Here is a 23,817-nt window from a genome sequence, read left to right as displayed (position 1 = left end):
ACAAAAAACAAAAACTGCCACCATTGGATGTGACGTCCGTTGTTGATTCTGTGGCTGTTGACAATGCTGTAGTTGTTGACGATGTTGCATTTATTGATGTTGTTGCAGTAGGGCGCAGGTTGTCCAATGTGGATGTTGACAAATCCTTGAAAAATATCGCCCGCGCGAATAGAACAGCCCGTTGCGTGCGAAGCGGATGCGTTACCACAAAACTGTGCCATGGCTTTTTTTTTTATTATTGTTTAGCTACGCCATACCATTAAACACCCGTCTTATATATTGGGTTTTCGTAATACCCGATGCCCACTGAACTCCGTCTCTGAAAAAAATAAAAAGAAGAGCAGATAGCAATATGCCGTCGTACATCTCTGACTGCCCAGAGCTCGTGCCCGAAGACGCGCGTTGATGCGCTGAGCAGTGGAACCAAAAAGAAACGAAAGAGTTCAGATCACATTGAAGTAAACCAAAAGCGTTGGGGAAAAACAAATTTCCATTTTGTTTTGTACCGACTGATGCGTTCACGCACCCCACGGGGCATGAACGTGACGCTAATCCCCAACGACTTCGTCGTGCCGTATCGCAGCTATCGATGTGACAGTAATGCAGATTAACACAGAACTGATCATTTCTTTGCTTGTAACAGATGCGACGAAGTTTGAGTAAAGAAAACGATACGTTCGACGCGTGCGCTTGCCGCCACACCATCCGGAGCTGACTAGAGTTGCAAACGGACAAGGGGCGCCATCTGTGAGATGCAGTCGGAAACAGACGCACTCCTCCTTTTGCTTCTCGACGGCGGCCTCCCATAGGCTACATGCTGCTACCATAGGCTACATAAAAGAATAGCAGGAGGATTGCAGTACGCTCTTCTGCTATTTGTATAGCAGCCACCGATAGGTTGTCAGCAACCCTTAAATAAACCCTGCTCAAAAGTGTGTGCCTCCTATGGCCCGTTCATCCTTAAAGTAGGGCGACCCCTCCCCCCCCCCCCCCCCCCCCCCCCCCCGCGCCTCGCGAGACTGTCCCACACTCAGGGATTGTGTCTCGAGAGCCGCGAGAAATTCCAAAGTCTTCAAAATATCCCGCATTTCACACTGTCGTAAAATTCACACCGCAACTCATAGTGCTGCCGAACAACGGGGCACGGGGAAGCGCGGACGTCGTTGGTAATCGTGTGAATCGAGACGGTGCGCCATTTTCTATCCAAGCATTGCGGGAAGGGACCGTCGTTCTTGCACGAGACCGGACGCGCATGCGCCGTTGTGCCTCTCCCCTTGATGGCAAAATATTGAAACAAAAGGTTCTCGCCAAAAGTTTAAATATAAAATATTGCAATTAATTTCAAATTGTTGTGTCAATGCGAAAGGGTTGCTGTGGATTTTTTTTAGTCAAGAGAGCCACACTCGCGAAGCTCTAAAAAGAACATATTGTTAAAAATTTGAGTAGGACCACGTTGATAAACGTCAGCGTTGACACGAAATAATAACCCGAAAAATATTTACTGCTTATTTTCATTTGATGCATTGCGTTCTGATACAGTCGATTTGTATGTTTTCGACTTTTACATATATGATAATATGTTGAGGATTAAAGCAATATATCATTGGTAGTAAAAATTATTTGCGTGTAATTGTTGCAATACTATTAGCAGGTGTATAAACAGTACAGGATAATAAATGTGTTAACAGAGCCTGGGTTTGTTGTGTGCGCGTTCGGTTTTTGTATTTGAAGAAAATTACCTTGATCGTAGTCATTTGGCCTCCAGGATGCCGAATATCAAGATAAGTTTTCAATGTGGCGCACGGGGGCTTCAGAAATTAACTTTCAACGAGCCGCTGAAGTCCGTCATTTCCGGGGCGTGACATCATATTAGGAGTTTTCAGAACCTCCGCTCTCGCGCATCTTCAGCGACTGCAGAAGTTATGCAAGCGCACTCCTGCTGTTTTCAAAAAGGTCAGAAAAAATGTCGTGACTGGTGCCAGTCCGGCGAAATATACTTGGCAAGAGTGCAAGTGCACTCACTACCCATACGAGCGACAGGCGCTTGGCGGCCCAAAGATCCTAGTATGACGTCAGAAATGGTCGGAGGTTTTTCGTATTTTCTCGCGTTTAGTTACATCTTTGGGGTAAACGAACGTGATAGTCAGGTTCACGGGATGAAAGTAGTCCGAATTCCCCTCAAACTCGTTTTTTTTTTTGTTCCTTTTTTGTTTTTATTAAGTGTTTCAGCTTTCCTTTCAGCTGAGTCTACAGTGGCAGCTACGTGCCTGTCGGACCAATCGCCGCCTCCCTCTTATCACCTGAACCAGCTCTCCGCGCATGGGTATGGCCGGGAGCATGATGACGTTATGAAAGAGAGGCATTTGACTGATCTAACGAGGACGTAACTTCCAATGCAGTTTTAGCTTAGAGGAGTACGGAGTATGGTAGCTGCAGCACCAATCATCGTAGTCTGACATATTTAGGGCAAACACTCTGGGCATATATTGGACACGAGGGCTGTGCAAGCATTCGGCGTGCACTCGGCTTGGCCTGTATCTAGAACGAGTGCTGCGTGAGAGTTTAGTAAGGACTCTGATGCAATTACAGGCTTCGTGCCCAAAAAATATTGACCACCAATGTTGCCTTATGTGATCATGAAAGGGTCTATTACAGAAACGGTTGTCTCCTTTCAATGAACCTAATGCGAAATTTCTTAGTCGTCTGACAACACTCAGAACGTCGCTATTTTAATGTTAGCAAGTGTTGTCGGAACTGAAACACGGTGGAGGCAACTGAGGCAACGGTACGGGCAATGGCCGATGGCGTGGCAGCTGTGTTTTCCTTCTTCCAACCATGAAATCTGGACGAACATTTTAAACAACCTCCCGCAACACTCTGACGAAACTCCCAGAGGCCTGTAGACACGCTCGTGAAAACACGAAGCGTGTAAGCTTCCACACCAAAGGCGTGAGACCTGCTCTGCTGCTTCGACGAGGTTGTCATTAGCGTTCACAGGCCTCCGAGAGTCCCGTCATACAGTTGCCGCAGGTTGTTTAAACTATTCTTCCATATTCTCGGTTGGAAGGCGAAGAACACAGCTTCTGCGCCATCGGACACTGCCCATACGGCTCTCTCGAAAGCCCCCAATGTGCTTCGGTACCGACAACGCTTGCCAACATCAAAATGGCGACGCTCTCAGTCTCTTCAGACCACCAAGCTACTTTGCATAATGCATATTGAGCCTAATTGACTGGTTTCCATGTTTTTTTTTAAACATGGCAAATATAGAAAGCTTTTGGCACAGTGAAGCATACGAGGGTGGACGCAAAAGTAACCGGAATGAATTCCTGAAGGCGGGCCGTTTGTCGTACCAGCTCCCGTAGCTAGCCACTGTATTCGCCGCCTTCCAACCATGTGAGTTTGCCGCCTGGCTTTGTCTGATATAAATTGTTTTCCCCAGCACTTGTTAATCATTCCTTTTTTTTTCAATGTCTGATAAAAAGGAATAGCATGCGGCCGTGGAATTTTGTTTTCTTTTAGGGAAAACGGCGCCGGAAACTCATGGCATTCTTCAGAGAGGTTACAAAAATGCTGATAAAATTCGCAACTCTACCAGGGGTTTCTCGCTTTAAGGCCGGTGAAATATTGATCAACGACCAACCTCGCTCAGGGCAACCCTCAACCTTCTCAACTGACGAAAAAAGAAATTGGCATTGTTCACTCCAAGTTTGTTCCTCTTGGTAAAACTGTTAATTAGATGCTTTTCCTGGAAATTATGCGACACCTGTGAAACTCAGCAAAGCAGAAACGCCCCGATGTGAGGGAGAGGGGAATTATAGTTCCATCACAACAATGCCCCAGCACATACTGCCCCGTCAGTGCAACAATATTTTAGTAAAAATAGCGTGACACCACTTCTCCACCTCCCGTATTCTCAGCACCTCGCCCTGTGTGACTTTTTTCTGTACGCCCGTATGAAAAGGGGGTTATAATGCAATTAAATGCAAAGGTGCAAGCGAACTGGACAAGAATGACGAAAATAATCCCTGGAGAAGGGCAACAAGAGAGACAAAGGACGATTACAAATCTCCAAACACAGCTAGGTGACTGGTGCGCGACCCTAAGTAATTTTGTCAATGTCGGAGATCCTTCAAATCAGAAATTGCAGAAAACGAGGAATGATTTTGAAGCGCTTGAAGAAAAAATTCACATAATGCCACTACATCCTTAGCAGACGATGCCGGTCGGCAAACTGACTCAGGAAGGCTGCCGCTTAGCGCTGCTAGACGCGGAAGCTGTTACTACGAATGCCCCGCTCTGCTGAAATTAATTCGAGTTAATTTTCGGCTCCCCTCATACTTTTATTTCTTTTTTAACTTTTGTTCAATGGCCTACTAACTCGTTTAATGTAAATCATATCCCTTTTTGTGTTATACATGTTTTAGGTATTTGTTTAGAATGTTGAAATGATTGCAATGTTGCATTTTTTAAATATTTAATATGTTTATAATGCAAACATAACATTGTTTTTGTTTTTTCGTTTTTGCCAAATTTTTCTTGTTTTCGTCAAAGTTTATTGGTGTGTTTTATATTCAAAGATGCCAATAAGAATGCCGCAAGGTTGTTTCTGGTTTCAGAAAGTATCTCTACTATAATTATTATAGTTTAATAGTCTGGTGCTGGAAACAAAAAACCTCCTTTTAGGATTTCCATTTCCACAATGATTCAAAAGTACCTAAAAGGTTGCTTTAAAAGCTTCAAAGATTTTAAAGGGAAATATTTTCAATATGAAATTGTATATCTGGTTTGGAAAACAAAAGAATTCAAACAATTGCCACCTGAACAATTTGTCTTCATTATTGCCAAATATATAAATACAGTATAGTTTTGGTTTTAATACTCTAATGTTTTGAGCTTCCTACACTGCTTACATGAAGTGTCCCCAAGCTTGAAAAATATCAACCTTTTGCTGTCAACGGAAAACTGAAAGATTAAAAATAATTTGACATGGCTGTATATGTTTTCCAAATTCAGTACCAAAAAAAAAACTGGTCTATGCTAGTTTTTTTGTTTTTATCTAATCCTACCCTAATACTTTTTTTTTTCAACATAAGTGCTCGATATTTCATTTAGGGGCTTTTAAAGAGGACTTTCTAATCGGACCTAACGTCAAGCACTGAATTCAGGGAAAAATAGAACGACTTCTACAACATAACACTAACAATTATGCTACATTTAGCCGATTAATGACTAGGAATGAAGATATCGGTTCACCTTGTGCTGCTATTACACGCGCGAAACCATGACCAACTCCATATATACGACCATGTCACCCGGAGCGCGCCTATGGGGAGCGCTGACCCCTGAGCTTTCGATATGATTTCGCGCCTTCCCACCAGATTACGCCATAATCCAGCTGTCCAGGGCGTGCTAGAAATGCTTATGGTAATGGGCTTGTACAGTACGCGCCCGGCGCGGTCGCAGTTCGTTTTGGATGGTTTTATTTTGCCACATTATTTAACACAAATTCACCGAATGAACGCCACAATCAAGGCACGCCTTAAGATAAATGCGAAAAAAATAACACATAAACTGAGTTTTGGTTTACTTTAGAGGGTGTCGTAAGAAGTCGCATAAATAAGCCAATGAACAAAATGCCATGAAAATTTTCATTTTCAAATTTTTTTAAAAATTTTGTCATACTAAAATATCGTGTGTGTAGGTTCCTGGGACAAAGTTCAAGAAAAGAAAAGCGTGTTTTCTCCCCTACGGGAAAAAACAAAACACAGAAACAAACCATCGGGTTGACGCTGCTACTCGTGTATGTCACCACGCTCGCTCGAATCTTCTGAATCTACTTTAGGGTGTTAATATCCAAGGATATTTCAAGTTTTGTTTTTATCATCTGGTGTCGTCCCGAAGTAGTAGTGTCAGCCCAATGATTTGCTTCCACTTTCCTACCGCGCAAAAGAAAAGAAGGAATTTTGCTTTTGCTTTTTTCGCAAACGTTTACTCTCACCGATTCTGAGTATGATCAATGCACCACTTAAAGACACCTTTGTGAAAAGTTCTACGGCACTCTGTTCACTTGCTTACTTATAGGATTTTTTTTTTACGCCCGAATTGTCTCGAGAACTACCTGTTGATAAGAAATGAAAAGAAAAAAAAAACGCTTTTAGGATTGCGTTGAATCCAATCCAAAGTTTGCGAAATAAATGTTCTACAGATTCCGCCATAAAAGCAGATGTTCGCGTTTCATGAACCGTCGAGAGACCATGGCACACTTTCAAGTGAGATGCCCACGTCAGCAAGCGCTCGTAGTGCACGTGCGTCCTCTGCCCAAACACCTCGGACTGGTGATTTCTAAAAAAAAGATGAGCATGAGTTTGAAATTGATCAGTCTGCGGTTTCCTAATTAGCTTCATTAGGCTAAGTCTGGTAGACTTAGCCTAATGAGCTCAGCTGCTGAACTGAACATGTGTGTGTTTGGGGAAAAGGGGGGGGGGATAAATTACTGATTTCTTTTGTGCGGCATGACTGCGAACTTTTGAGGTGTACGCTATATGTAGGGGTCCGTGTTTTCGGATATATCCGAAAAACTCCGAAAAACACCCGCCGGTAAAAGTTTTGGTCAATTCGGATTTATCCGATAAACTCCGAAATGTTATGTGCCCATGCCACCCCCCCCCCCTCTCCTTCCACAACAAAAAAAAAAAAAGTTTTTTTTTTTTTTTTTACATTTTGAGCAGCGCAGGATCAATTGTCCTGGGAAAAAGACACCATAATTATTTTTCAAGCCTCGGACCGTTGTCAAAAGGGGGTCTTACGTCTTGTCTCGTCAAGGTTGGTTCAGGGAAACAGGTCATCGTACCATTCGTGTAACAACAAAAACAACTCTTTTGGGTTCCAGTATGGGCCATGGGATTTGGGTTTTAAAGAAAGGAGAGGGTAAGTCTCTGGGGGTAACAGTGAAAACTATGGACCATAGAGATTGTATAAAATAGGGAAGAGGGGCAGTTGAAACTTCTCTATTACATCCTTAACAACTCCACCTCGCGCGGCCGCGGGATAGATTGATGGGATGACTACGAGCTTCCTTGCGGCTACCTCCGGCAGTTTATTGATTTTAAGGTATCGACGTTTATTGAAGCCCCACTTGTGTGCGACTTTTGTCGTGGGACAAATTAGTACTGCCAATGACACCAACGCCAAATTCAACTGAAGAAATCTTAATTGATACAAGCGCGTTTTATGTTTTATCTGGCATACGTTTACATCTGGTTATTATTCATTATTTTTAATAAGAAACACTGCGAAATTAATCTCCGAATTTTGGAGAATTGGGGATTTACGAAAAATAAACTCCGATAGACACCGAATTTTCGCTAAAAAATAAACTCCGAAAAATACCCTCCGAATTTCACGAAAAATAAACTCCGAAAACACGGAGCCCTAGCTATATGCAACGTTTGCAGCGTTCTCCAGATTCATGACGAACCCGACGAAAGGCAGCCGCGGGAATGAAACGCACGACCATCTGTATAGAAAAAAAACTGTGTTTAAGTTATCACCGCAAAAATAAACTACACTCTTGCTGTTGGGACCAGATGCCGATGGTTCGGAAATCGCCGTTATCTCATTTTCACGATAAAAGGGATTTTCAGGCATTTTCAATTATGATAATTGAGGCGCGTTTTCGCTAGCAGAAGCATCACACATATGCATGTGTGGACTCCGCTAGCCGCCATTAACTGGTGAAAAAATGTGTGACGATAGCTTATAACTTTAATATTATATAATGAAAAGCTCGGAAGCGCTGCTGTCTGCTCCCAAAGGGAGAACGAGCGTTCCGCCACGCGTACATTATTTTTACAGTCAGAAGACCACGTTTACTTTTCTTTCCAACACACGACATGTTTACAATAAGTACCGTGGTCGGAGGGTGAGTATAAAGTACCACACGACTTGACGAAACAAAGGCAAGCGCGGAGGAGAACGCAGCATACGATGCGTGTAAAGGACATCCGAAGAGCGTACTACAGCCGACGACAGCAGCGAAGGAGCAGCTGGGATGCCCCGCCATCTCTCGGGAGGAGTGCACAGCAGGGAGCGACCAAAGCGGGCGCTGTGGCATTCGCCGGTAAAGTGGTCGCAAGTAAAAGTTGTTCGTGTGCGGAACGAGCATGGGGCAACATAGCTTGAGTAAGCTTTTCACTGCGTGAACCTGTAACCGAAACTGATCTGGGGCATGCCGTGCAGCGTTACTCTAGCCGATTACGTTCATATCACGTTGCCCTTCAGTGCGTTAGATTAAGAGAGGTGTCTAGCCTGCCAATTTAAATACACAGACCAATAAAGAACAATTGTATACCAATAATACTTGTAAATACTCTGTATTCATCTAATAAACTGTGACACTCATTCGCCTAATCATTGGGAGAAAATGGTATGTCATATATACGAATCGGGTCGGTAGAGCTGTCAGAGTAGAGTCGGGGAGGTGTTGCGTTACAGTTGTTTGTGCCTTGTTGCACTGCTGACATGGATGTGCCTCTAATGGTGTTCGGTATCTCTGCTGGTGTTTGTGATGTGTGTGTTCTGTTGTATGAGTGTTTGACCCGCGAAGTATAAAATAAAAATGCTTTTCATTTTTTTGCCGCGCCATCTAGCGGTTACAACTACACTTCCTATGTGGCGCAAGTTTCCGTTTCATTCAATCAGCTAAGTGTTGAGCAGTCATGTGTCTATCGGTGTACAAACAGCTGGTCTGCGATCCACAGGCTTTCCTATGTCCCGACATCGCAGTTCGATAACAATCGTAATAATAGTGCCACTCAGCCACCTAAATGCTCGTTCTGTGTCGAAGAGCCGCGAAGTGCATGCACACACGCGCACAAATGGATAGCCACGTCGGTAGAGGTAGGCCCAAGCAAAATAATATAAAAAATAATAGCGGTTACGTTGATGCGAGCTGAACGCCTCTCGTCGGTGTCCACGAAAGTGCCCCAGCGATTCATCGCCGCATACAACAAGCATACGTCGTGTTCAATAAAGACAGCATGCCCAAATACAGTCAATATGTCGAGATACCGCACACACAGTGGCGTCCTTACTGATAGGGGAAGGCACCTGTGTCTGGGAACGGATGTTTAGAGTGTCTGATGGCGCTTGGAAGACGTCAAATAGACATATGCGCTCTAGTCTCTCCCTTGGCCGAAAAGCCATGCTGTTCGCTAGGCCTTGCCAGGGAATTGGAGCGTCGCTAACCGGCCACCATGTTGCCGACTTTATTAAACAAATTTTTAGGCCGCAAGGCCTAGTACCGTGGGTTCGGGATTAGGGGATGGGGAGTATGGAGGGTTGAATCTTCTTTGTCGTAGTCGAGTTCTGAGCCGGTCTTCAATTTCTTGTGCCCGAGCGATGGTCGCTAGCTGAGTGTTCAGATCCTCGGCCGCCAGGAGAGTCTCCCAGACAGGCGGCCCGTCGTCTTGCTCGGGTTGCAGGTCCCGTAGGGCGGCAGGCAGCAGGTCCCTTGGGCACTCCCAATAGGTGTGCCGCCAGGACCCCTCGGCTCTGCCACACTCCTCGCACCTCCCGCTGAAGAGGTCCGGCCAGGTCCTCTTCACGTTTTGGAGAGCCGTAGAATTTGGGCCCCCCGTTGCGCCTGGACCATCTCCTCAAATGCGTTGTGAATGCCGATTTGTCCGAGCGCGTCTTTCGACGTGGTCGGTTTGATGCCTAAGGCGGTTTTGAAAGACTTTCGAATGATGGTGTCTATTGCGGTTTTGCCAGATGGCTTCAGGCTCATGTACGAAGCGGCGTACATGATACTACTCAGCGTGAAGGCTTGGACAAGCCGGCAGGTGCCATTTTCTTTGAGCCCATAGCTGCGTCTGGAGACTCTCCGGATCAACCGTGCTCTATTGTCCGCCTGTTTCCGAATCTATATGATGGTGTGGCTTTGCTTGTTGCCAGTCGATATTTCCATACCAAGCACCTTTACTTGGCTAGCCCGTGGTATATCAATTGTTTGTAAGTTGAGGTAGAAATCCATGTCGTTCTTGCTGCTACCATGCCTCGGGGTTCTGATGAGCAAAGCTGACTTGTCCGCCGCACATTCAAGACCAATGGCAGCGGCTTCTTCTTTAACTGCGTCGGCTCCTGCCTTGATGGTGTTGTCCATGTACGGTAACGAGAGCGCGGTCCATATCGTTACATCGTACGCATAAATTGCGTGACTGAGGCCTCCGATATCTTGCAGTCTTTTCGACATTGGGATCATGGCAAGGTCAAAAAGAAGCGGGGAAATGACTGCCCCTTGCGATGTTCCCCGTCCAGTGTTTACTTCAAAGACTTCAGACACTTCGCCTTCCATTTGGATTTGGGTCGATCTGTCTGATAGAAAGTCTTGGACGTAATTCAAGGTCCTTTCTCTGAGGTTCAATTGGGGTACCTGGTGCAAGATAGCCTCGTGTGAGACAAGATCAAGTGCCTTCTTTAGATCCAGGGCAGCAAGAGCTTTCAATCTTTTGGTGTTTTAGCCTTCCTTCAATTGAATGAAAACATCCTGCGTAGAGAGGTGCTATCAGAACCCAGACATGTGGCTCGTAAATAGTTCCTTCTCCTCCGCGAAGTCTTGGACTCTAGCTTGTATAATGCGCTCCAGCAACTTGCCGATACACGAGGTAATCGAGACGGGTCTGAGACTTTCCATCTTGAGGGGTTTACCGGGCTTCAGAATGGAGCACACTATCACATGTTTAAAGCTCTTCGGTAGCCGACCGGTGCACCATAACCCGTTGAAGAGGGAAGTGAGTAATCCTATCGATTTGTCGTCCAGATTCCTCAGCATCTTATTGGTGACTTTGTCTGCCCCAGGGGCCGATGAGGTCTTGAGGTCTTCCAGAGCTCTTCTCAGTTCGTGCTTTGTGATGGGAGCGTCCAGGCGTTCGTTGGTTGCCCAGAGTAGACCATGCCACCCGTGTTGGTACATGAAGGAGAGTCAGAGTACTTCGTCTTGAGCTTTTCAAAGATACTGGCCATGTCTCCGTTGTGCTCCCTCACAATCTTTGTGAGGAGCTTGCGCTTCTCGCCCTTTGTGTTGTCTGGTGCCAGGATGCGCCGGAAGAGGTGCCAGGGGCTCTTCGTGTGGAGTTGGCTTTGTATTTCAACAGTTGCTGCCATAGCTGATGGTTCAGTTACCCATCGTAACTTTCGATGCCCCTATAAAGTCTGGCCGCACGATCAGGAAGTTTAGGAAAGCGTTTACCCGTACTTTTCCACCTGCCATAAAGTGAGCGATAAGCTTCTAGCATGTGATGAAGACTGGAATCGATGGCGTTGGCCTGGGTGGGATTTTCAACTTCCTTTGTGACCTGGACTGTATCGTCCACAACGTCTGTACACCATGCTTCTATCGACTCCATTCCTCTTTCGGAGCGTTTCTGTCGGAATAGGGCCCAGTCTGTGCATTCCTGCACGCGGGGTTTAGGGCTCTTGAAGCCGGGTAACGATATCTTGAACTCGATAATATAATGATCACTGCAAAGGTTCTCACGTGTGTTATGCCAAGGGACATCGTCCAGGTTCATCCCATTGTGTTAGGTCAGGGTTGGTGTCTTTCTGCACGCTGTTGCCTATCCGGGTGGGGCACGGGATGCCGTTTAGGAGGAGCGCATCATCAGCATCCACCAGCTCCGCGATGGCCTTGCCTTTGATGGTTTCCTTATCATACCCCCACAGCATATGATGAGCATTGAAGTCTCCCACGACCAAGGCAGCATTGTCCTCTAGCAATGGGTGAAGCAGTCTAAATGCTTCCGAACAGGATGTTGTGTGGCCCCTTGGGCCGGAATATATATTGCTGATGAATAAACTTTTCTGTCTTTTGCGCTTCGGAGGAATCTCAAGCGTAACTGCTTTAACCGTCTCCTGCGATGTCGTGTCGATGAACAGGCAGATCTCGCCGAACAAATGTGAAGATAGGTTTGCGTGAGGTGTCACAGTCCATACTGTGGTGGTCATAACCAGGTAGAGCGCAGTTCGGCCCTATTGAAAATAATTCCTAAGGGCCCATCAGCCTTGAAGGATTATGGGACTTCACAGGCCTTCAAAGCTCTTCAACAATACCCTTCAGGTACACCCCTCAGAAATAACCCTCCAGCCCCAGAGCCCTTCAACCCAAACCCCTCAGCCCATCAACCCTTTAGACGTCCAAATGACTGTGAACCGTAGACGAAAATTCAGTTCAAAACGTTATTGAAAATTTATTGCAGACATTGAGTTTTACATGCGTATTAAAACTCAAAAAGACGATAAAGACCAACGCTTGTTCAAACCCGGGCGCAAGCAGTTGTAGACGAAAGAGATCATATCAAATAGGAACAACTGACTTCTTTATCACAGCGAAAGATATCTTTCAAAGTACTCACAATGCCTTTGGGTAAATTCCTGACGTACGGTATTTCAGCTAATAAAACGGAGCAGGTGCACCTCACGTACACATACACAGTCTCAGTAAACACGTTTATCGAAAACCACGAACCCGCAAGCAGATCCCATCACCTTTGAGAAATTCCGAGCACAGTCACGGTTTCGTCTATGATGTCGTCGGGGCGGCGTCTTCGGCGTATTTTTCGCTCGCTGAATGCTTCTGAAGCCGGTCGGACGAAGAGGCGCAAGGAACAAGGCGGGACAGTGGCCGTCATCCACCGTCCCAGGACCCACAGTGCTATGATCCCGGTACGCAGGCACCACATGCGGTGGGACGCTGATCCCGCCTGCCAGGCTTGCTGCGAGTAGGCCGACAACGGCCACCATCTCTTTGAATGCGCTGAACACGATGGCGCTCGAGCGGTGCTGAAGGCGGCCAACGCCGAACTGGGGTTCACCTGCGGAACCAAAGAAGAAACGGCACGGATTAAAACAGACCAAGGGTCGAGCCCTCAAAGCAGTGCTTACTTTTCTGGATGGAGGAAACCGGTCCGTTCCAGATATCCACGGCGGTGAGAAACAAACCGCCCACGAGGGGAAAAAAGATGGCTATAGCGGCCTCCTGACTTCCTCGGCTTCCTCACACCACTCTCTCCCGCCGACTATTGGAGAAGCGTCACGCTGTCCGGCCCTGGCGGTATTGCACCCTCCCCCCATTGCCGGGCGGAGAGAAGAGTAGTGTGTGTGTGTGTAGGCGTTGTAAAAGAGGGGGGGATTTGAGTTGCCTGTTCGTGTTTTTGACGACGACGAAAAAGAGAGGACTTCCGACTCTGGTGAAAAGCAAAATGGTTCTATTTTTTTTTCCTTTTTGGGGACCGTGTCCTGCGGGGAAACCGGTTCCCGAGACGAGTCGCTGGCGCTTCGCCCTCGGAACCTCCCCAGCGTTAAGGAATTTGGGCAACACGCTGCTCTCGGCTTGCCCTTTTTTATTATTATTATCGCAACAAGTAAAGCTTGTTCGCCTCAAAACGCCGCTCGGCCAACAACACTCGGCCCGCGCCTTGTCGATTCTCCACATGGGGCGATCGAACCCGTAGCCCCCTTGGCGACCGAACACCTGGCCAGTGACAGACGGGTCGAGGAGCCCAGTTGCGTTTGATAGAAGAGCAGTAATAAAAAACTGACCGTACACACATACGATCTGCATTCTCCAAATAATTATTTGTTTTCCCTTTGCGAACAATACGTAGCTATGTTCTAATTCTGCGAAATGTGTTTTCTCCACCTAGGCCGTGGCCCTACAGACATTTTAAAAAGCCTGAAGGTTTTTCCAACCCCATTAGAAAAGTTCTTGACAGGCTTTCAGACATTTCAAGGAATTTTAAAGGGGACTTCAGACATTTCAGGAGAGCCTCTGACGTACGGGGCCAACGAACCCACCAGGAAATATCGGTGCACTCTTCAAACATCTCAAGAATTCCTGAAGTCCCCTTCACACCCTTTAAAGAATTTCCGAAGTCCCCTCAGAGCGATTTTCAATAAGATAGTCCGCCTTTTGAATCGCAAGGACATCAGGAAAGGCTGTGCTATCCGAGATCATCATCTTAAGTGAGTTAACTTTTGTGCCGAAATTCTGGCATTCCGCTGCCACACCAGAAGGAAGTCGTTACTTTCCATTCTGGGTGGCGGGCTTGGGGCTCATTTGGTTCTTGACTGACTGCTGTAGTAGGCCAATGTATTCAATTTTGTGGAGTCGCTCGTGAAATGCTGTGAGAGTGCTCTGAAAAGCTGTAACGCTCTTGGCTGTGCGTTCTTGCATCTCGGGGACTGCCTTAGCCAAGCTCTCTAGAAGGGCGTTGGAGGCCGGGCTGGACTCTACCCGACGTGCCTTGGGCCCTTCGCTGTCCGTGACCGCGGAGGTGTTCGTGCATTCAGACTGTGCGTTGCCCTCAATTCCTCGTGGTGCATTCTTCCACCTGCATGCTTTCCTGTTCTACCTGGGGTGTCGGGGGTGGAAGCATTGAGGTCTCGCTGGAGACGGAGGTCCCTTCCTGGGTCTTGTTTCCTAGGGGCTCCCGTTGCTCTTTGAAGTTGACGTCTAAGATCGAGGATTTCACGCTGTAGCGCTACCTTTTCTTCACGCCACTTTTTCTCGAGCACCGTTCTCTCTTCTCTTGTAGCTTTGCGGAAAGCCTCGACTTCTGTCTGGAGAGGGTTCAGCTTCGTAGGCTTCTTTGCCCCCCGTCACTTGCGGAAAGCTTCCGAGTAGTTCTTTGTTTGGTCGGTAGTCGCCTTAGTTTCGTCTGCTTGCAAGGTTAGTGCCACAAAATCTTCTTCCTTGGGGGTTGGCTTTTTCACAGGGGTCTTAGGTTCATGAATAGCTTCACACCTTTGCTTGCAGTCTCTGCTCCCCGTGTAATGTTGTTCATTACAGATGAGGCAGCGCGGGGCGCAGTCGTATTCCAGACGTACCATTTAACTCTGGAGGGTGGCTGTGAATCTCGCCACAATTCGGCACCTGCCAGTATTGGGGGTCGGGCAGGCTCCGCTCTATGCCATAGTTTCCAGCAGCTTGTGCATGCTTGTTTGGTTTCCAGATAATCGTTGAGAGGGAAAAGCCAACAGAGAAACTTGATGTAGCCAGGCGACTCTAGTGTTCCTAGCGTGATCAAGACGGAGGGGGTCCTTCCCATACGCTTCGCATCTATGGTGGTCGTATGTGGGTTACACCTGATCGGGTACTCCAGCATTTCGGCTTCGTTAACGTCCTCTCTAGGGTAAAGCAATCTCAGATCGACAATGAGGCGACCTCTGCCGGGGGTAGGTCCGTGCCCGTACACCTCGACGTTCTTGACGTGGATGGTGAAGTCTTTAATTTCTCCATACTTGCGTGCTCTTTCTCAGTTGTCCGTAAGTACGGATACCGCATTGCTTCTGCTATTGATCCGGAAGCTATCTTCGAAGTGCGCTGTCGTGACATGCACTCCGGCAGCCTTGATAATTCCCTTCGAGAGCTGAGAGCCTGCGACGCTCGTCGCGTGAAGGTATCGCATCATAATTACAACCGTGTGAGTCTTGTTCTCTTTCCTTACCGCCGCGATGAACTCCCTCGCTAGCTTACGGTTCCGTCGCTTGCCGCTTGCGGTTTGCCATTCATTTCGCGTAGTCGGAGAATTTCCTTTTCCGTCATCATTCCCTTGCTCTTGTTGTGCAAGATCTTCCAAGTATCTACGGATATTCTCATCATGCATGCGAGCATGCTTGTCGCCTCTCGAATCTTACATACTGTTCGGTGACGGCATGACCTCCTTAGGCCTAGCCGCTAGACCTAGCGCTTTGTCCTCGTATCGGCTCGAAAAATGGGACACGAGGGCGAAAATCCAAAAAAGGACGTCTTCCGAGTTAGCGGAGAAGGTAGAGATGCCAAGACATGCAACGCTCACCCAAGAGCTCCGGTTCCTACACACTAAACATTGTAACACCCATAATCGTGTAAAAAGGGTGTAAGAAGGGTGTAGGTTAGGAAAAACACCCTTTTTACACGCTTTTTACACGAATTTTGAATATCGGTGGGTGTAAAAAGGGTGTGCTGACGTTTTACACCCTTTGCACGCCCTTTTTACGCCCCAGTTGCAGTGATGGTGTCTGAAATCGTGTAAAAAGGGTGTATGGGCGAATTTTACGTCCTTCATCCACACGGTGTGAAAGGGGCGTAATGGTGTTTGTTGTTTGCGGGTTTTATGGCGCAAGAGCTCCGATGGCCATACTGCGCCAAACTAGGTAAGCTAAAAATACATTGTTAAAAGTACACTAAGACTAGACTAGAAGCTGGCTATAGTTTGTGTAAAATATCTGTAGTTTTGAGAAAAGCTAAAAGACGTTCAAATGATATGAGAGGCTGTTCCCCTAGAACCAAGACAGGGTGAAACGGGATGTTGTATTTAAAAAATTCCGGAAAAAAGGTCTTGTATTGTTGTAGAAGTCCACGGCAAAGAAAGAGAACATGTAGAACAGATAAAGTTTCTCCACAGTACTTGCATAATGGCGGTTCCTCACCTATCAGCAGGTATTGATGAGTAATGAACGAGTGGCCAATTCTCAAGCGGCACAGGAGAACTTCGTGGAAACGATTTTTATTATAGGAGGTTTCCCATGTGCCAGGTTCTGGTTTAATGGCATGAAGCTTATTATTATCGGCTAACTTCCATTCAGACTGCCATAACAGTGAAAGTGAAAATCTCACAGACATTTTAAGGTCTTGGTAAGGTATGCGTATATTCGATGGTAAAAGGTTCCGTGAAGAGGCGGCTAGTCTATCTGCAGCCTCGTTGCCTGCAATGCCCACATGGCTCGGGATCCAGCAAAATATGATGTCATTCCCACCAGCGAGTCCTTGTTGAACTTTGGCCCGTACGAGTTGAGTCAACTTATTCGTAGTTGATGTAACAGAACATACTGCACTAAGAACACTTTGAGAGTCTACAAAAAGAATGGCTTTCATCACTTTGCTCCTGATTATATAGTCAAGGGCTGTTAGAACACCATATAGTTCCGCAGTAAAAATGCTGGCGACATTGTTGAGGCGAGTGACATGAGTAAACGAATTTGAATAAACAGCGGAGCCGAAATAAATTGAGGAGTTGGCACCATCAGTGTAAAACTGGCAGTAATTTCTGTATTTTTCTTGCAGAGCTAGGAATTCCTGTTGTAGAATAAGTGGAGAGACGTTATGTTTATTAAATTTTGTAAAATACCAATCAGAAGCTATAGGTTTAATATCCCATGGGGCAGTATGAAATGCACTTTCTAGAAAATGAACATCCTCGCGTGGTAGGTTAAGGGAGTGGCGGAGGTTCTCAAAACGAAGACTCAAGGGTTGAATAACAGTTGGTTTATGGTTAAAAGTGGAACAAAACTTTGACTCTCGAATACTACTGTGGGTTGGATGGCTGGGTTCCGATAACACCTTGTAGGCATAAACTAGACTCAGATACTGCCGCTTTTTTTCAAGAGACATTTCATTGGAGTCAGCATACAAACTTAAAACAGGAGATGTCCTAAAGCACCGGTTGCAAGACGCAACCCAAGGTGATGGACAGGGTCAAGCATTTTTAAGGCAGATGGCCGGGCAGACGCATACACGATAGCACCATAATCAAGGCGCGATCGCACAAGAGAAGAGTACAAACGAAGTAGACACCTCCTATCGGAACCCCAAGACTTGTGTGAAAGAACTTTCAATATGTTCATCGCCTGTAGACATTTTTGCTTCAGCCACTTAAGGTGACATAAAAAGTTCAGCTTGCGGTCAAAAATCACACCAAGGAACTTATGCTCTGGTCTAACTGCAATGTTATTTCTATTTAAAGTAAGATTTGGATCTAGCCAAAGTCCACGCCGCAGAGAAAAGGGCACACAGACTGTTTTCTCTGAAGAAAACTTAAAACCATTTTCATTTGCCCATTTAGTCATTTTATTTATAGTTAGCTGCAGCTGCCTTTCACAGCTAGACATATTACACGATGCTACAGAAATTTGAATATCATCTGCATAAAGCGAGTATGATACGGAGGGAGGTATTACACGGCATAGAGAATTAATTTTTACAGCAAAGAGGGTGACACTCAAGACTCCACCCTGAGGAACCCCATTCTCCTGAACAAACAAGTCGGAAAGTGTTGTACCTAGCCGTACACGAAAAGAGCGATCACACAAGAAGTTTTTGATGCAGTGAAGTAATCTGCCGCGTACTCCATATTCAAAAAGGTCACGCAGGATGCCATGTCGCCAAGTGCTATCGTAAGCCTTTTCCAAGTCGAAAAATACCGATACGCAATGCTGCCTGTTGACAAATGCCTCCCGTACAAATGTCTCCAGCCGAACTAAGTGGTCGGTAATGGAGCGTCCAGGTCGACAGCCACACTGATTTACATCCAAAATATTATTTTGCTCAAGGAAGTAAACAAGACGCTTGTTGATTAACCTTTCATACGTTTTTTCCCCGGCAACTTGTCAATGCTATTGGCCTGTAATTTGACGGGAGGGAAGGGTCTTTTCCAGGCTTCAGTAACGGAATCACTTCTGCCCGTTTCCACTCGGCAGGGAAGCATAAAACTCTCCACAGGCCATTAAAATAAATGAGGAGAGCTGAGAGTGATTCCTTCGATAAATGTCGAATCATCTCATAGTGTATACGGTCAGGCCCTGGGGAAGGGTGCTTCCGAATATTGAAAGCCATTTGGAGCTCCACCATTGTGAACGGTTGATTGTAGGGTGCAGAGGCTCCTCCTGCCAAGCTGATTCTCATTCTCTCTACATCAGATTTTAACTTCAAAAATGCCGAAGAGTAGTGCGAGGAGTTTGAAATGGCTGCAAAATGTGCACCTAACAGATTAGCCTGGTCGTGCAATGAGGATGCAGATGGAAAGAGGGGAACTGTGAAACAACGGTATCTGCCTTCGACCTTGTGAAGTCGGTCCCACACTTCTTTTGTGGGACATAGCTACTAATAGAGGACAAATATCCCCTCCAAGACTTCCGCTTGGCCTGCTTTCTTGTCCAACGAGCTTGAGCCCTATTTCGCTGAAACTCTATTAAGTTCACAAATGTTGGATACCTGCGAAATACGCCCCAAGCTTTATCCTGTTTCTTCTTGGAGATGGAACAATCATCATTCCACCATGGCTTACATTTTTTGGCTATTTTACAGGAAGTTTGAGGGATGGAACGAAAAGCGGCATTAATTATCTGTTCAGTAATGTATGTTGTGGCTTCATCATGTGTTAAGGACTGGAACATGCGAGGTTTTAGGTCCGAGTTTAGGCTAAAAAGACTCCAATCTGCTTTTTCCAGTTTCCAACGAGGGGTACGTTTCATAAGGCTTGGTACAGAAACCAAACTCTCCAGGACGACTGGAAAGTGGTCACTTCCGAAAGGATTATTTAAAACTTTCCATGTAAATAAAGAAAACAATGAGGGGGATGAGAAAGAAAGATCAATAGATGTAAATGAATTGTGAACTGCACTAAAAAAGGTTGGCTCTTTCTTATTCATAAGGCATAGTCCAGATGTTAATAAAAACCGCTCAAGAACCCCACCACGTGAGTCTGGACGGGCGCTACCCCACAAGGCGTGGTAAGCATTAAAATCTCCTAAAAGTAAAAAAGGATGAGGAAGCTGTGCAATAAGTCTTTGGAGATCATGAAGATGCAGCGGAATGCTTGGTGGAATATAAATAGACACAACAGTGATAAGGCGGTCCAAAAGAAGGCGCACAGCCACAGCCTCAAGAGGCGTAATGAGAGGAACCTGAGAGCAGGCTACCCCATTTTGGACAACAACTGCCACTCCACCAGATGAATTAGTTGCGGGGCGATCTTTTCTAAAAACTTGATGGCGACACAATACTGACTTATGATGATCGCTAAGATGAGTCTCTTGTAAGGAGAGAGCAATAGGACGTAGATCATCCATAAAAAAATTAACATCGTCAATATTGCGTAAAAGACCGCGGCAGTTCCACTGCATAAAGTGAAAGTTGGTCATTCCTCTAAAAAGAAGTTAAAAAGTTGCTAAACTAAAGAGTAAAACTAGTTAAGAATATGTAAAAAGTTGTAAATCTGCCGCATATGGCAACAAAAAAAAAATCAACGTCACTTTGGAGGGATTACAGGTTTCTTGTTTTTGTGCTTACTTTTAGAAGTCTGCCACTCCATGTCGTCTTGCTCAGACGCATGAGTGGAGACTTCTGTACCCTCATCCATTGCCTCTACCTCTTGAGGCGAGGCCTTTGCTGCTGGTTTGGGCAGGCTCGGAGGATGGGGCGCCATGCCCCGTCCACGACCAGCCCCAGTCAAATGGGCGGAGGAGGTGCTGGGCGGAGAATCGCCCAAGTGCACCCGTTCCTGCCCCTTAGATGTTGCAGGAGCAGCACGAGAGCCATGCCGCTCCTTCGATGATGTTCTCTCCAGGGAGTGTGGGCGAGAGTGTTCACCCTTCTCCCTGGAAGGAGACTGCGGAGGAGGGACGGTTGCGGTAGCCACGGGCCCATCCTGGGTTTGGGAAACAGCCTGAGAGGACACAGGCTGTTGCCCTGTTGGAGTGCGAGGGTTCGCACTCTGGCTGGGAGGGTCCGTGGACCGCCCAGCCGAGATTGCATGCCCCGGGAGCTGAATCTTCAGCTGGGGCGTAGGGGACTGCCGTGGCTTCCCATAGTCCAGAAAGGACGTTCGGGTCGCCACCGCTACCATCAGTGGTGCAGGTCCCCGCTGCACCACCTGCGAATAGCTGCCCTTGCGCAAGAATGCGAAACGACGGCGTGCCTCTGGGTAGGACAGATTTTCTTTGACCTTAAGAGTAAGTAGTTCCTTTTCTTCCTTCCACGTTCTGCAGGATCGAGAGTATGCAGGGTGGGGTTCGCCGCAGTTTACACAGTGTGGGTCGTTGGTACAGGACTCTGCGGGGTGGTCAGATTTGGCACATTTCGCACATGCGGCTTTTCCACGGCAATGCTGGGAGCCATGGCCAAACCGCTGGCAGTTGAAACATCTCCGAGGGTTTGGAACATAAGGCCGAACCCTGCAGTGCAGGTACCCAGCCTTCACCGCGTCAGGAAGTGTGGTGGATTGGAAAGTTAAAACTATGTTCTTGGTTTTACGTTCTTGGCCATCACGACGCAAAGAGATGCGCCTTGCAGCAATAACTCCTTGATCAGAAAGGCCCTCAACTATTTCGGTGTCACTCGTCTCAAGAAGGTCATCCTCGGAGATAACTCCTTGGATGGAGTTTAAGGTGCGGTGAGGTGTGACCGTTACTTCGTGATCAGCTACAGTCCTCAAGGCAAGGAGAGCAGCACTTTGCTCACTTGATTCAATTTCGACAAGTAGGTCACCTGATGGCATTTTCTTGGCTTTAAATTCCTTTCCGACAACACCTTCGAGTGTTTTTGCGACAAGGAATGGAGATAATTTCGACAGCTGTTTCTCACTTTCAGAGTGAAGAACCAAAAACTTCGGGAATCTGGTAGGTGTAGGTGGTGCCTTCTTTGTGGCTTGGAGTTCGGTGCGGACCCTTTTCAGGGGCCGATCGAGGGAGGTTTTAGCGCGAGAACCCATAACATGGGGAGGAATGTTCAGTGCCCGGGTGCACCACCCACCACGGAGCCCAACAAGGGGGTAGGTAATGTGCCATAGCAAGATGGGCTTGGCTGACACAATTACTCTACCAGTGCTGCCCGGGCACTATACCCTAGTGGGGTTGCAGGGACAGGACCTGTTTCCACTCAAGGTTGGCCCTTGCCGCCTAAGAAGGTGAAAAAGGAAGGAAGTGAGTGTAGAAGAAAAGAGAAAGAGGTGGGAGGAAAAGTAAAAGAAGGAAGACCCTACTGAAAAAACCCGTATAAATATTCATACGGGTTGACCAGTTTAATTCATACGGTGTTATGGGCATACGGGAACCAGTACACAAACTGGTCTCCCCGTATGTGAACCGGTCTCCCTGTATGTGAACTGGTCTTCCCGTAAGTGAACTGGTCTCCCCGTATGGGAACTGGTCTCCCCGTATGGGAACTGGTCTCCCCGTATGGGAACTGGTCTCCCCGTATGTAAACTGGTCTCCCCATATAGATATGGGGACCTGTCATACGTGGGATTAATCCATTTGCACCTAGGGACATGAAGACAGATCTAACCACCCAGTTTTGCCTTGCCACCGCTACCGTAATTTAATCCGGGAACTGAAGTCCTTTTGGATGTGCCATAGCCTAGCTGCTGTGGGTGCACGCAAGCAGCGCATGAACCAGCACAAGCCGTCTCATGCACTAGCACCTGGCCCTGTGACCCTCAAGCATGCGCAGAACAACTGGTGAGATCAGTCTATTGATACGGATTGACCCATGTGAATGTGGGAAAGGGGACCTATGTTTGTCATGCAAAGAAAGAGTATGAGGCGGGTCATTCCAGGATAATAGTTCTATTGAAAAAATACATGCCGAAGCTTGACTACTAAGCTTCTTAGTGAAGCTTAGAAGTCAAGCTTCTTATTTATATCTTGGAGCAGCTCGCTCAGGTAATGATTGATCAAAGAGATCCTCTTGGATGGAGACTTCTCCCTTGGGTTCCTTTCCACATACTTGTGAAAGGCATCTGAAAAAGAAAAATATACCAATCAGTCATGCACTGCTCCTTTGTCTGCCCTCAAAGTTTATACAAAAAAGCATATTTATTTGTTGCAGTCATGAACAAAGCTATTACACATTAAGTTTTGCTTTGCTTATGACATGAACGGGCCCTCCTTAATTGCTTTTAGCCCCTTATTGTATGCTCGTGAGAAATCTTTGAAAACACTGAGCAAATGCCCTTTCTAAAACATGCACTGACAGCAAGCTCTTAAAAATTAATTTCATACTCTCAAAGCCGTAGGTCATGCTGGATGACAGGGTGATTTACCTACAGCTTGTGCTGGTAACCACATATGAATACCTCATAAAGCACCCCCCTTCATGAAGCTTGGCATGTGCATTAAGGAGGACATGGTCCTGGAGAATATTTTCTTTTTATAATTTTGAAGCTAGGTGGTTGAAATCTGCACAGTTAGTACATATTGAGCTCCTCTTGTGATATATGTAGTCAGTTTTCTGATACCTGCCTTGGTGAAATATCTGTTGCCGTATGAAGGCATATAAAATGCCTTTGTTGTGCACCCTTTTTCTCTGAAATTTACTTATAAGAGAGCATTTTAAAATAGCCTGGTTGCATCCTTGTGAACAGTAGAGTGTGCAAATTCACCCCCAAAAAATATCTATGCCTCGAGAGAAAATAAAAAATGGTAAACTATCGAGTCATCCCTTTTTATGTTTCACTTTTAGTTACTAGCAAGATTTGCCCACTCTATACATCACCAGGAACAGCTGCGCAAAATTTGGTTGCGATACAGTAACCACAAACGGTGAAAATTGTTTGCACAAACTTCGAAAACAGGCAAAAATACCAGTATATGTATATTTGACAGCTTGAACCAGGGGAAGATATATAGAGAAATTGAGACAGGAGAGAATAGACAGAATACCAATTTGAGAAACGCAAACGAATGTTTAGATTTATGTGACATACCTAAATTCTCACTCAAACATGCATACAAAACTTGGTGGTAATATAGTTCTAAATATCACAGCCTGGACACCCAAACTAGAATTCCCCCACTGCATAGCACAGCTCCAGAAAAGATGCCAGTCCCTTTCGCGTAGCGACCGATTCCTGGACGGCGAGTTTGCACCTTCCGCAAGTTGAGCATGCCGTGCCACTAACGAGAGCTTTCATCGCACCGATCTCGCCCATCGCAGTACTTGCACGCTCATCTGCAGCTCTCTCTTCGTTTTCAAACATCCTGATCTTCTTTTCCGATACA

General features: G+C 46.4%; 2 pseudogenes; both read right to left on the bottom strand.

Annotated features, from left to right (window-relative positions):
* Positions 1–9,604: 9,604 nt before the first annotated feature.
* Positions 9,605–14,889, bottom strand: LOC115328964 (annotated as a pseudogene).
* Positions 14,890–15,665, bottom strand: LOC115328962 (annotated as a pseudogene).
* Between the last annotated feature and the right edge of the window lie 8,152 nt (positions 15,666–23,817).

This window comes from Ixodes scapularis, unplaced genomic scaffold, assembly GCF_016920785.2.
Source record: "Ixodes scapularis isolate PalLabHiFi unplaced genomic scaffold, ASM1692078v2 PGA_scaffold3__209_contigs__length_174095766, whole genome shotgun sequence".
Lineage (NCBI taxonomy): Eukaryota > Metazoa > Arthropoda > Arachnida > Ixodida > Ixodidae > Ixodes > Ixodes scapularis.
The sequence above is the reverse complement of the archived record's forward strand: the minus strand, read 5'-3'. Positions and strand labels throughout refer to the sequence as shown.